The sequence below is a fragment of the Cygnus atratus genome, chromosome 4, assembly GCF_013377495.2.
Source record: "Cygnus atratus isolate AKBS03 ecotype Queensland, Australia chromosome 4, CAtr_DNAZoo_HiC_assembly, whole genome shotgun sequence".
NCBI classification, from domain to species: Eukaryota; Metazoa; Chordata; class Aves; order Anseriformes; family Anatidae; genus Cygnus; species Cygnus atratus.
The window spans coordinates 68,977,632-68,992,076 of NC_066365.1; positions in this window are offsets into that span (position 1 = coordinate 68,977,632).

Consider the following 14,445-nt stretch of genomic DNA (forward strand, 5'->3'; position numbering starts at 1 on the left):
GGTCTGGGAGGGGGAAGAGGTTGGCTCACTCCTTTTTCTGCCTTCTCTTTTGGTTTGTGCCCACCACAACCTCTGACAAGGAAGCTGAAGCCCACATTGGAAATGCTGTGGCTCAGCTTTACCATCCATGTATTATCCATGGAGCATCTTCAGGTGAAAGGCAGACATTGCTGGACCTGCAGTTATGCAAATTTCCTACATTTATTGGAGTAGTTGAAGGAAACTAATATCACATTGCAAACCCAGTCCAAACAGTCTGACCATGCCTACCACTGTAGCAGCTGCCCTCCAAGTTGGGCAGTCACTTTTCCCCTGGGTTTCCTTGACCAGTGTGTTGTACCACTGCCTCCCTCCATCCTCCCAGCCCTGCCTGTGATACTTATCATGGGCAGGGACACCTCCCACCAGCCCAGGCTGCCCAAAGCCCCAGCCAGCCTGGCCTTGGGCACTTCCAGGGATGGGGCAAATCATGAAAAAGCCTTTTATGACTCATCATTACACCCTATCAGGCCATGTTTTGCTTTGAGGTTTTCAGCACAAAGACTTTATCCCAATAATATCATTTCAGTCTAGGAATGCCCACAAATTGTATTTATAATTAAAAAAAAAAAAAAAAGGAGAAGAAAATCATGGAGAAAAACCTCAAGCATGTTATCGTGGCAGGATAATAAAACACAGAATATGTGGAAAAACATAGGATTTTAAACACCTTTGATATTTCTACCCGAGCTTTCTAACATCTGTACAGGTATAAGACAGGGATCCTAGCTGGGGCAGATGCAAGTATCTCCTGCTGTACAGGATTAACAGAAGGCATGGATTTTTCTCAGGCTGTGCAGAAGTGCTGCCCAAGTGCCTTGGTTAACAATCATTGCAGGCTTGTATTCTACCAGAAAATATGGGAGCCTTGTCAAGAATCTTATCTTAGCCTATGCTTTTCCCAGGGGAACTTTTCAGTAACACTTGGGATTGATTCTCTAATGCCCAGAAGAATAAAATGCTGACCTCCTATGGCATTCAGGAACCATGATGAGAACTGAGTCTTTCAAATGATGAATGCTGGGGCTTGGTTCGAGGAAGGCAAATACAGAAGGTGAGTTCTTATGGATATTAAACTATTCCCCTCCCCAAATAGGGTATGGCTGGAGAAAGCAGGACCAGTCAGCAGTCTGACTGCTCTGTGAGGGTCTACATTGTTAAATTCTATTTTATTTCTTTGGTCTGAATCCATATTTATAAACACTCTGTATTTACCCTTATAATAAAGCATCATTGCTGCTACATCACAAGGCCACAGTGCCCTTCCTAGGGCACATAAGCTGCAGCAAGGGATTAGGGAATAGGCAGTCTTCTGGAGTCTGGCTGGAAATGTTGCTGGACCCATGCACACGAGGGAGAAATAGTCTGGGGCAGCAGGGAGGGCCACCTGTGAGCCTGTGCATGGACTTCTCTCCATGATGATTGCACTTGAGAACTCCCAATCCATCACAAAGCCTCAAAAACACCATCACCTCTGAAAGGGAACAAGGTTAAGTGAATTGCCAAGGTCACTCGGGAGCCTGAGCAGTAATACAAGCTTCTGAACCCTTACTGTCTTGCAAAATGACCAGATTGCTGTCTCTCAACATGAATTTTAAGTTTAACGCTCACTACAAGAAGCTAGAGCTGCAAACAGCCATAGTTGTTTTTTTTGCACCGACTGATAATAAAACCAAACATAAAATATTATGAATAAACATTTTTTCATGAAGTGCTTGTAAAACTTGTTTTGCAAAATTGTTTTCTATGTTTCTGTGCATGTTCAAGATTTGCAGTGCCACAGTTTGGCTGTGTTAATCTTTAACTAGCCTACACAGCACATGGGCTGATCGGGTAGACGGCTCTGGAGGGAAGAGGACAGAAAATACAGCCATAAGGAAGGAAAAATGTGTAGGAGTTCAGTTTACAAACCAGTCAAACCAACCCATGGGCTATAAATCAAGATGAAGTTAATGTCTCTTACTTCAAGAAGGCCCCAAGCATTGAAAAAACGAAGTCTGACTGAACTAATGAGACTGATTTGAACATAATGAAAGAGAAATTTGGTATTGGTGTGACAGCAGAGCATCGCCAGGAGCAGCCTTTGTGAGATCTGCTTTATTCCAGACATGCTGGTTTGATTCTTGGCATCACCGAGTGAGGGATGTTCATGCAAGGAAGCGGATCCCAAATCATACATTTCTGGAGCTGTCAGGAGCTGGAGACTTGGAGCTACCTCTGAAGTGAAGCAGCTGCTTTTTGTTGTTGCTTCGGATTATGAGAAGAAGAGTCGGGCTCTGTGCCAGCCTGCCTGGCTCCCCCAAATGCTTACAAGCTCCCCTTTTGGCACTCTGGTCAAGATTTTATGCACTCGAGGGGGATGGCACATGAAAACATGTAATACTCAGAGTGCTGTAAGATCCATTATTATTGCAGCAACAACCAGAACCTAAGGGAAAGAACAGCGGTCACCTACACTTCCTTCCTTGTGGTGCTTCCCTGCCAGACTGAACTGCTCCTTGACTGGGGTTGGGTGATTCCAGGTCTTCCCTCATACCGCACCTCCACTGCTCCTTTGTCAGCAAACCCATACTAACAGGCCCACGAGAGAAAAGCCAGGACCAGGCAATAAATACACTACTCAGCTGCCAACCTGCATGCCCTGGTGACACTGCTCTTTTCTGACCTAAGTATATTGCTTACATGTAATTGGTTCAGTGACTACCAGATTCTGGTGTTGTATCATGCCCTCTGGACACTATTTTGCCCCCACACAGATGTAAAGACACAGAAGGGTGAGATCAGCCCTACACTCAAAAGAGAGTCTATAACTCAATCAGGATCCATATACAGCAACATCAAACAGAATTCGTAAGTTGTACAGATTTCCCAGATTGCTGCCCCACTGTTTAATTCACGTACCACAGCTGTCAATACTGATTTGCAGCTGGCTTGGTCAGTGTGCACAGTGCTGGGAAGAACCTATTGTAAATGGACTTTTTTTTTCATCTTTTCCTGCCATCACTTGGACATATATCTCCAAACATGACCTCCAGAGCCTTCTGATCTTTGCAGAGGAGTAGCATGTGTTGCCTTTCACGAGGACTTCTACAATCGTACCTTATCCCAGCTGGTCACATAGACTCAGGAGTTTGCTCCAGGCTTGCTTAGTCATATCTCTGCTACTGCATATGCATTGGAAAGCATTTCATAGCCCACTCAGCTCCTGCTCTCAACCACCTCATAAATCCATCCTCCATCCCAAACGCTGAGACGAGCGCCAGACCTTACAACCTGGGGTCGCTTTCTCTTAAGCATGCTCTCAGCTCTCCTTTAGGCAGCAGGGTGAACAGCCAGATTTCCAGGAACTCAGATAAAATGTTGCTACAAGAGTTGTCATATCAGGAGCTGCGGGATTTCGAGCGCTCTGGAAAACTCAGCCTCTTTTTTTGGGCCTTCTGGATCCAGAGCTGTTTTATTAATCTGGGCCTCACTGGCTGTGGTATCACTCGAGACGATGTATTTCAAACAAATGTCTGCTTTCCCCTCAGCATTCAAAAAGGAATGCCAGTGACCCTGAACTCATGCTGTAAAATACTGTGAGCTGGGATGCTGTTCAGAGCTCTCATATCTTTACAAGTGAGGGCCAGTTTATGACTCTCCTGAACGTAAAGGCTTGGCAGACATACACAGAAGTGGGCACTGCATCTGGGTCATCATATGAGAAAGAGCAGGGTGAAGTTTACTGAAATAAATAAATAAATACATATATATACTATTTGCTCACAGCTGAATTTATATTACTGGTAGTCTGCTTTGATATTACATCATTATTAAGTAACCGCTCTGCCAGTTTTATCTAACTATGATCCCTTATGTCACCGAGGCAAATTAATTTTCAGGAACGTATTGAATACATGGAAGAAGGGAAAAATGTTTTATACACTGTTCGTTTCTTTTCTTCTTTCTTAGTCTTAAGGAAATACTCCTCACTAAAATGCAGTGATATTTTGCCTGTCTTCTTGGCTGAAATTAATTAATTCATTTAAATGAAATTCTTTAAGAATTGTATATTCACCGAAGTTTTAACTTTCAATCTTTTTTTTAATTGTTTAGTCCTAATTTTGTCCTTATTATGCATCTGATGATATTCCAGTCATGAAAGGATTTTGAATAAATACGCTCAGCTTGTTATATAATGAAAGCTAGAAGAAAATAAACACACATGAAGATGTTTAGCATCGGATCCTCTGAGTTTTCTAAAGTTCCGAGTCTTCTGAATTTCCATTGAAGTCGTTGAAAAAAAAATCCGTGAAAAATCAGATCATGAATGGCTAGTGATGAGTTTGTAGCTAATAAATACGTTTGTTTGTGGCTAATGACAAAACTAATGTTTAGATGTATTCTAGAAGATCTGAAAAACCTACTTGAAAAGGTGAGTTTTCATTAAGGTTTCTGTTGTTTTGAAATTCCATTTTACATTTTATTCCTTATATGTCTTTGTCCCGTGAGCACTACAGACACGTAAATATGGTATGGTTACCTTTATATTCCAAATGAATTTTAAAGGCCTGCACTGAATGGACTTCATGATGAAGAAAGCTGGGACTATGATCACTTTTCAGTTCTGCTTCTCACTTAATCACCAAGATGAATCTCCTCACTTAAGCACCAACACTTCCACCACCATCTGTTTTAGGAGGAAGAACAGCAGGCAGCTCTGAATCCCACCATAGCCTAGGAAAATGCTCCAGACTGAATCCCAGTTTCACCAGGATGTTTAATGGCAATCATGGGAAAAGCCTCCAAATCCAGGTGAGTGCCAAGAGAGTTTGGGTGCATCCCTTGCACTGAAAGACCAGTTTAGGAATCACTGTAAATCCCAGCCTCGGCACTCGGCTCTTTCACAGTCTTGTACATCCCACTCATCCCACATATCCCTTGCCTGGATCTGGAAGTCACAGTGCACCTCACATCTCAGCCCTAAACTCCCTGAGCCAGACAGGATCTATTGATGGCATAGCTGCTCTCCCCTGCCGCTCTGGGATGCTGCAAGACCGCTACTTAATGGTGCGGATGTCAAAGGCCATGTTAGCACTTAGACAAATAGTGAAAAACATCAATTGATCAGCTTAACCTGCCTCTGAGCAGTCACTTTGTGCAAATGGCATGGGAGGGTGGAGGGGGTCACACTCAGTGCTTCTCAGTCCTTTCTAAATTCAGTCTACTCAATACAAATGGTGCTTGTAGGGTTTATTTTTAACCTCCAGGCCTGTGAACTCAGGCTGGGAAACAATTAAAGCCAAGTCTTCACTAGAAATAGTTACACCAGGCAAATGACCTTACTTGCACATGTAGCTGTGTAACCAGTGCAGCCCATGAAGGCACTCAGAGTGCTGCCCTCACTATATATTTGTGTTAAGGGAGAGCTTCATGCCTGATCAGCAGCTGAGACAGCACGGCAGAAACCGTACAAGCAGCAGAGTAGTCCCTAGCCCAAAGCACTTTCACAATAAACAGGCTGGGAGGAATGGATATCAGATCAATTTGCACGCTGGTTGTTTAACATGGGTTCCTCACAAGTAGGGTTTCTGCCATAAGTGGCTTTGGCTCTTCAGATATCCACGAGGCAAGATTTCTGGGGGATGCAGCCAGCTGTGGGTGGGCAGCAGAGACTCCAGGGCTCTCTCGAAGGGCTGGGATGCTGCTCTTCCTTGTCCTGGCTGCCTCTCACTGCCAGGCCAATTCTCTCCCCCATCCCACCTGGGGACGGGGAGCCAGTGGCTGGGTGGTGCTCAGCTGCCTGCTGGGGCTAAACCACGACATGAATCAATTTGGAAGATAGCGAGCCACCGAGCATATCTGACACCGTTAGGTAGTGAGTGGTTAAAGCCCCGAGGTAGTACAATAGTACTTGTCTCCCCTAATGTCAGCATAACTGACATGAGTGGCAAGCAAAGCCACTAAATAAGGAAACGCCAGCCTGACAGCCATTTTTCAGAGTAAACCTGCCCTTTATCTCACCCAAACAAAAGTGTGCATAATATTTTTCACAGTCCCAGGACAACCATAATAGTTGCTGGCAGCAGATCTACTTTTATCATTATCAGGAGCCTTGTGATTATGTGTTGTTATTGCTTCCTGTTGAGACTGTTACAGTGAAAACCATTTGTGGAAAATTAAAATGAATAAAAGCTTAAAAACATGGTATCACGTTTTGCTGTTATCCCTTAAGGAACAAAATTAAACTATCTAGGTAGTGGAGAAAGCTAAGGGTTCTTGTAAATAGGAACATTGATTTGCCAGGGTGTTTACATCTAACAAATGTGCTTTATCCTCGACAATTTACCCTGCTTGCATCGAGGAGAGCTCGGTCATCATTTAAGCACAGAACAAGGTACACCTCCTAGCAAAGAAACCCACGCTGGGCTGAAGCATGTCCCCCTGACAAAGGCTTGCCTATAGGGCAGCCTGATCCTCTGGCAGCCTCTGGCACAGACTAGAGAAGCACCAACTGGAGTAGAAAAAGCTCAGAGAAGTGTTATTAGATGTGTATCATCTGGGCCAACCTTCCTGACTTTTATTCCTCGATCAGAGCAAATCTTTGGGGAAGGATCTAGCAGGTACACCCCGTACCACAGAGCCTGGAAAGGCATGTGCCTTCTGAAGGTCCAAGGCCACCAAAATTCATGTCAGCGAAAGAAATCCACAAGCGAGCACTAAAATCTAGAAGGTCTTTCCATTTACATCTTGTTCAGGACTGATCACCAAACTGCCTATAGGATGAAGGGAAATTTTAGGAGGGACTTTCTCCTTCCCAGTCTCAAGGGATTAAACTTGCTAAGGCTGCGAAATGACAGAGACATTTTCATTTCTTCTCATTTTTACATCACTGATCTCACAGAGGATGACATTGGCTATATGTTCTTTATCCTCAGTTCGCAGGGATCCTGCAGGGGAGTCTCAAGATGAAAGTTATCAGTAGATAAAAGAGGGCCTCTCTACAGATTTCACTGTGTTTAGCAAGCATGGGTAAATGAATATTTTATTGTAACACAAAACCCAACTAAGATCTAGGAGAGAGACCGCCAGCAGGAAATGTCAGAACAACACAAAACACTGTGCAACACCTGCGTTACACTGCCATTAACTCCACTGGCTGCACAGGGTGGTCCTCCTGATTTCCAGGGGTGGACGTGACAGGAGAACTCAGCCCAGAAAATCTTCTGTGGGTATCCCAGTGTGAACTGTGGAAAAGGGAACAACTGCCAGCAGCTGGCCAAAAGGAAGAAATAGCAGGAAGAAAAGCAAAAGAAGCATGGCCAAGAAGCCAGGTTAAGGAGAGGAGAGGACTCTACAGAGCCACAAATCACAAGAAGGCAGCATAAAAATGCCTCGTTGATATCCACTTTCTGGAGCAGGCAGGACAGGGCAGGGCTCTGCATGAAATACTGGCGGTGACACTGAATGCTGCTGCAGGGGTCTAGGCAGGGGGGAGCTGGTCTATAGTGGGATTTGTGCCGGAGCAATTTTTGTATTATTATTGAAATACGTGAATCTTGACCATCGGGTGACACCAGGTGCCCTCCTCCTGCGAACTGCTGCCTGTGATGGGAAAGCTATGAGCCCTGATTGCTTCTGAGCGAAACTTTACAGGCTTTAGAAAAAAGGGAATGTGAGTTTCATTCAACTGATTGGAAAGTGGGGCACACAGGGATTACAGGTGTTCCCGAAATTGCTCTGGATGCTCAGCTGGCTTCTGATGAGCCTTAGAGGTGATTCTGCGAGCCCTACCTTAGTGAGGAACAGCAGCTGCTATTCCCCACTGAATTGTCACGGTGATTTTAAGGCAGAGAAAAATTTTGTTTCCTATGGAGAGAATTGCTACAGAGAGTGTTTTTGGCCTCTTTCTCTGTGTTAGTCTTATGCAAGAACTTCATTTCAACTCTAATTTTTCTTTGAATAGATTTTGTGAGGCTGCAGGCTGACCCGAAAGCCCTCAGCAAGCAGAAGAAAAATGCTCATGCCAACAGCTCTGTGATAGCCTGCGGCAGCTCAGCAGTGCACTGAGCAGCCAGAGCATCTGAATGCCAGTTTGGGAGCCCATTGCTGCTCATCTCCACTGCCTAATTGGCAGAAAAGGCTGTAATTGCTACAAGTCAACAGCACCAAGAGTTCAACACAGAAATCAAAGAGGGGGGCAAATTAGACGACTGTACATGGCAGGTACACGCTTCTAGCAAGAGACCCAAAGGCTGTGCACCTCTCAGAAGGAGAACTATACAGCAAATTCCTAACACGTGCATAACCTCCAGCATGCAAATGCACCGGCCTCAGAAAATACTGATGAGCAGGGAAATTATCATGAATTTAAATATCTCGCAGTGTCGTGGCATAGAGGGGGAGCTTTACATAGTTAGGTTAGGAAGCGAGAAGCATTCGCTTTCTTGTGTAAAGAATTTATGAGACATATCTAGGCCTTTAAGACTAGACATAATTCCTTACTGCTTAAAAGAGGAAAGCAGGTTTCCAGCTCTGATGTATCTCCATTTGCAGGGAGCGGTGGGACTGAAAGGCAAAAGAAAAAGACATGAGTGGTTTTTTTATGAACAACTAAAGGAAAGGCAGCATTAGTACTGCTTTCATACTGATACCTCTCTAAATGGGTTTGTCACAGTACTGTTTCACCTGGCACCCAGAGCTGCCACCCCACCTATGTGCTGTTATGGTATGGAATGACCTTGGTGTATGGTCACCAGTGCACGGTCACCTTGCAAAAGTCATTAGGCATCCTTGGAGAATAGGATATTTCAGGTTCACCCAAGAAATCGTGGTCTCTTCAAGGAGTACTGAAAGCCTTTCTTGGCAGTTCAATATTTTGGGGTTGGCTTTTCCTTGCTCTTCACTCTGTTGCCCCACAGAATGTAAAGAATTATGACTCTGGTGCAATCCCATTCTACTGCCATTGATGTGAGCACCCCTCAGCAGCAGCCAGGCCCACTCTGTGAATTCAGCTTCAACCTCTGCAAGTGAAACAGCAGCCTGCAGGCTGATGGCCAAGAGACATGTTCAGGCCTTCTGACTTAGCTGTCAGGCAGTGACTGTGGCATCTTAACCCCTCTACTCTCTTCCTTTTTCTAACTAACGATACCTAAACCTTCAGAAACGCCTCCCAGTGAAGCGCACAAGACACATCCAAGGTTTACTTCTTTTGATTCACGTAACCCAACTACATGGCACTCTGCCTCGGCTCTCACACATTTCCTCTGCAGCATCGTCTTGTTTCCCACTTCTCTGCAGACTCACAGAAGAGCAGCCAAAACATGAGAGCAGCGCGGCTTCAAAGCAGTAGTGCCAGCCTGCCCTATAAATAATGCATGGAGATCTTTTGTAGTGGTGAATTTCGCTTCTGAATCGTAAATAGTGTTATCTTTCCCATTCCTGCCTTCTGCTGCAGCCTTCCCCGTAACCCTCGTAGAAATAAAGTTATGTAAACAGCAGATTTGAAGCTCTTTTTTTTTTTTTTTTTTTTTTTTTCTAGGAGTTCGGCTACCCACTGAATGGCTCGTACTACTCATTGACTTCACAGGAGAGTGGTTCTCCTTTTCCAGGGAGCAGAGAGCTGGGGAGCTGCTGCTCAAAGGAGAAGAGGCCTTGAATTGCAACAGTGCTGCAGTGCTCAGTGAGACAGGACATTAAATACAGTTTTTATAAGTAAACAGGGCTGTGTCCAAGAAAAGCCTGACCTTGACCATCCATTTTTTTCCACTTCAGAGAGAAAAAGAAAAAAAAAAAAAAAAAGGCTTCAAATACTGGCAAGCCAAGGGTAGAAATTCTAAGATCAAATCAGATATTTTCCTATAAGCCAAAATCTAATTACCTCTGACTGCTGACTTACAGATAAGGTACTAAGCCAGTACACTGAGGTGTGAATAATTGCCTGAGATACATGTGAGTGCAGTTCTCTTCCTTAAAACAAACACAAAAGTGTAAGACTTGTAAATTTAAGAGCTATTGGCACATTACTTTGTTTGCTTTGCTCACGGAGACAGAGAGCCTGCTGAAAGTATCATTCCAGCTAGGAAAAAAAGTGATTACTTCAGGAGTTCAAATGTGGGGTTGAATGTTGCACTTGCGCGGCTGAAAGGTCCCTGGAATGAAAGGAACACACAGCTCATCGTAAAGCCTGAATTGTGGCTCGGTGCGTTTATAATTGTACCAGGCATGCTAATGGCCCTGAAGCAGACATTAAGTGCCTGACAAAGCACCCATGCCTTTTGCAGAAAAACATAAACAGATACTAAAAGCAAGGGCGATAATAGGTTTAAAAATAATGCCCTACAGACCTCCACCAGCTGAGTAATATTTATATAGATGCCTGCCAGATACAAAAGCACCCAGAGGAGTATTTACTGTCACCTCCTCCTAGCCACCACTTTGGTCTTTGGCTCTCTGAGACGGAGCACAGAGGAAACACAATGCACTTGGCTTCTCAGAAGTCCACAGAGATCACTGTTGACCAAAGGAATCCACTTTTTGCTCTTCTCACCCTCTGTTCTGCCTTGAGAGGCTAAGCTTGACTTGGCCACCCTCGGCTCAGAGGAACTGGGACACCAAGCTCTGAACTAGGCCCTGCAGTTGTATCCATATTTTTGGATCTCAGCAGCAGAGGGCTACTGCGATCAAGTACACCAATTCTCAGATGGAGCCATTCCTGACTCATGTTTGTTTTCCACAAGGGCAATAAACAGAAGGGAAGCACTGTAGCAACCCAACCTTTCTGACTAAACAAGCACTACATTTCCCAACAGCTAAGATGTACCAGCATATAAGATGCAGATCCTCTCCACCATTAACCATCTTCCTCCTCTTTCTCAGGTTGTTGCAAAGCAACATCTCAGGGTAAGAGATCCTCTGAATTGCTGACCCCTTTTTTCCTTCCTTCTGTTTCTGCAGGGACAGCGTTGGCCATGGAGGGGGCAGGATGGAGAGCCCAAAGTGGCAATAGCTGGCTGCCGTACTCTGGTGGCGTCCCCATGGCTCTTGGAGTGGCCTGCCTCCGTCACTTCCAGTGCTGGGAACTCTGGCAACATGGGGACAGCACACTGGTGGTCTCTGTATCCTTTCTTCTCCACCTCCCTGGATTTTTATGTGTCCCAGGCTGTCACCACCCCCTGTGCAGTGGGCATCCTACTTCAGGTGCAGCGGCTGAGATACCATGGCTATGTACACCAGTGATGTGGTTGATAAATCATGGCTGCATAATGTCTTAAAGGACTGGCCTTCACTAGCCTCATCGCTGCTGTTCTGTTCCCCAGCAAAGCATGTGACTTCTGGCATTTTCACCACCTGGTATTTTGTCCTCTGAAAACTGGGTTCTCCCCACCTATCCCAGGAACAGGTTGGCGGCTGGGTCACCTCGGTACAACTGCGTGCAGCACTTCCCTCCTCTGACATTTCCATTCCCTCTCAACCATGCTGGATCATTAAGGGGCCTGTTACTTAGATCATTAATTATTATTTATGCAGAAACTCAATTGAACACTGTGAACTTGAAAAATTATGTTCCTAGCTGAAAAGTTTTCTTTTTCAGGTTCCTGACACACTTGTCATTAAGTTGAGCAGACTCACGTCACTTCCTTGCTGGATGTCCATTTGTGCCCTCCAGCTCAGTCCTCACCACCACTGTTAGCCTCTTCTTAGGAAGAAATGTCAAAGAATAATAAAAGCTAATTATTGGAATTGTGGAAAAATTATATAAGATAAGCTTCCCTTTTTAATGATATAAACCTTCGTTATCACATACAGCTGTGCTTTCCTCAGGCATTTTCTAGCAGTGACTCTTTTAGGCACAAAAGAAGAAAGCTCCAAAGCACTGTGATTGAAACTGTGCCAAACCTTATTGACAAGGAAGCACCAAGGCTTTGGAGGGATATGGAAGAGAAGCCAATAGAGGAAGAGCTACATTATGTATAAAAATACACTACAGAAAATACCCAAAGGGAAAAAGCAACTAGACTCGAACAAGTGTGACAAAGACAACACTTCAGCCTCAGATTTCTGTTGAAATCTGGTGTGGAGAACTGATCAGGAGGCTGAAATCAATGAAAGACAACAATTCACAGGTTTCACACAGCGATGAGCCTCTGTGAATCACTTGGATGGATGGGAAAGATGTGGCTGCTCACTTTCTGTTAGAAATTAGTAAGAACTGGGTTTTCAGACTCCGTAAGGGACTTACAGAAATGAATGCTAAATTCACTGTCATAAAAACTCATACTGGAACTGCATAAAGTTAACAGATGCATGGAAACAAAGTAATTGTCAGCAAATGGGAAATTTTAGCCTGGAAATCTGTACCTACAAAGCAGGCAGACAGCAGGCAGGTAAAGGAAAAACTTGGAGGTCCAAATGTACTCAATACACTGACACAAAAACAAAAAACAAAAAAAAAAACACTGCAAAACAAAAATAAACCATTCTGTGTCTCACAACTGCATTTCTACAATCAAACCTCGAGCCTTTCTCACATAGTTCAAATTCTTGAGCGATCTTACAAGTGCTTAAGTTTGGGGCAGTCACATGTGTCTGTGCTTTGGCTAGAAGCTCCTAATGTTTCAGGTGCCTAGTTCCTATAAGGAGCTTACTCAGTTATGATTATCTGAAAAACAAGGTGAAGGTGTTCATTCGTATTCACAGTGCAGTTTAATCCCTACCAGAAGAACACTCCCAGCATCCCAAAACAGTGCATAAAATGGTAATTGCCTGGTCATGATTTTTGAGACACTAAAAAAAATAAATGGCTGAAATTCTAGCAAAGTTACAAATGCCACCATTTTAACTTGCAATAATATAGAGAGTAATTGCTACCCAGGAAGATTCATCTGCTTAATAAAACTTAAATGCCACTGTAATCTGCTTGAATCCTGTCTTCCCTATCCATGATCTTTTCAGTGCCCTAGAAGTGAACCCTTGTAAGGAGACCCTAAGGAATGTTTGAATTGAACCTCTATGACATCTGCAGGCTGAGACAGATGAACTCCTCACCACAGCTTTTCCAGCCTCAGTTTCCAATGCCGCACTCTGAGTATTGGGGGAGTCAGCCCTCCCTGCCCCTTCATACTTCCTCATGCAATCTTTGTGGACAAATTTGGGCTACCAAGTAGAGTAGCATCTGCTCATCTCCTCAGTTATCAAAATTCATTTAAATGAATTTAAAATTCTTTAAATTCTTCACCCCCGAATTTATCCAAGTTAGATCCAACACTGCTTTTCTAAATCTTCTTTGCAAAAATTGTCCCCATGGAATGGGCTGGAGTCTTTCTGTTTCCCGCATACTTTTTCCCAGCCACAGCATTACCTTTATCAACTGGGCCTTCAGGATAGCTACAGGGGCCTATCAGTGAAAATCCCTCAGACTCACAGCAGAGTCCTGATGGGGTTCCCAGCTTATCACACGGGCAGACTGAGACACCCTTTAAGTTTCTCCGGCTCTTCTTCCGTGGGACACCCCCCAGCAAAGAGGAGCTGTTCTGCAACTTCAGCTGGCCCGCTGTAGTTCAGTGACAGTGTAAAATGAAGTGTCCCAAGACGCTGTTTTTAAGTGGGAAAAAGCTGCTGGAAGCCACATTCAAATCTCTTTTCCTGTTCTTGTTAGTGCCCATATTGTAAAGTCCCAAACAATTGTTCTTGAAATGCTGTTTGCAAAAATAGCATTTGGATAGTTTGCACGCTACATTTCCATCTGGAACAGATCTTTTTTTCAACAGTTTGAAACACATGGATATTTAATGGAACCAACTGTCATGGCTTGAATAATGGCATCATTGAATAGAGAGCAAAGCTCACTAAGTGATTAATCCCAAAGAGCACTGAGCCCTCCAGGTCCAATTCTGCAAAACTGTTAAGCATGGATGTACGTTGTTTTAAGCAAGCTGCTATTGCAGCACCTTGCAAGATTTATTGTTAGTACTCCAAAGGCACATATCGATTACTGGAATGTGCAGAACTGAAACAGAAAGTGTATCTAGAGTATTACATCTGGAGCAGTGTATTTCAGTTCACTGTTCCATCCACTTTACCAATACAATCTTGCTCCTGTTGTACCTGTTCATCAGTATTCCATGCACAGCTATCCTGTCTTGTTTTTCAATCAAAACGTGTTAAAGCATCTCAGAATTTAATTGATTCTAAGATCACACCGAAGTCTATTGAGCTCCACAACCACATCCTTGGGAAACATTTGATAAGCCATCTGCGTGTACAAACACAGTATCTGCTTTTCTTTATCAGGCACAACAAAACACAGTTCAACAGTCTCCAAGTCTACATCAAAATATAATGAATGACTGGGCGTAGATGCAACTTTTGCCTGATTGACCAGACCAAATTCATCAGTAGCTGAACTCTGAGAAAGTCAATAGAGTT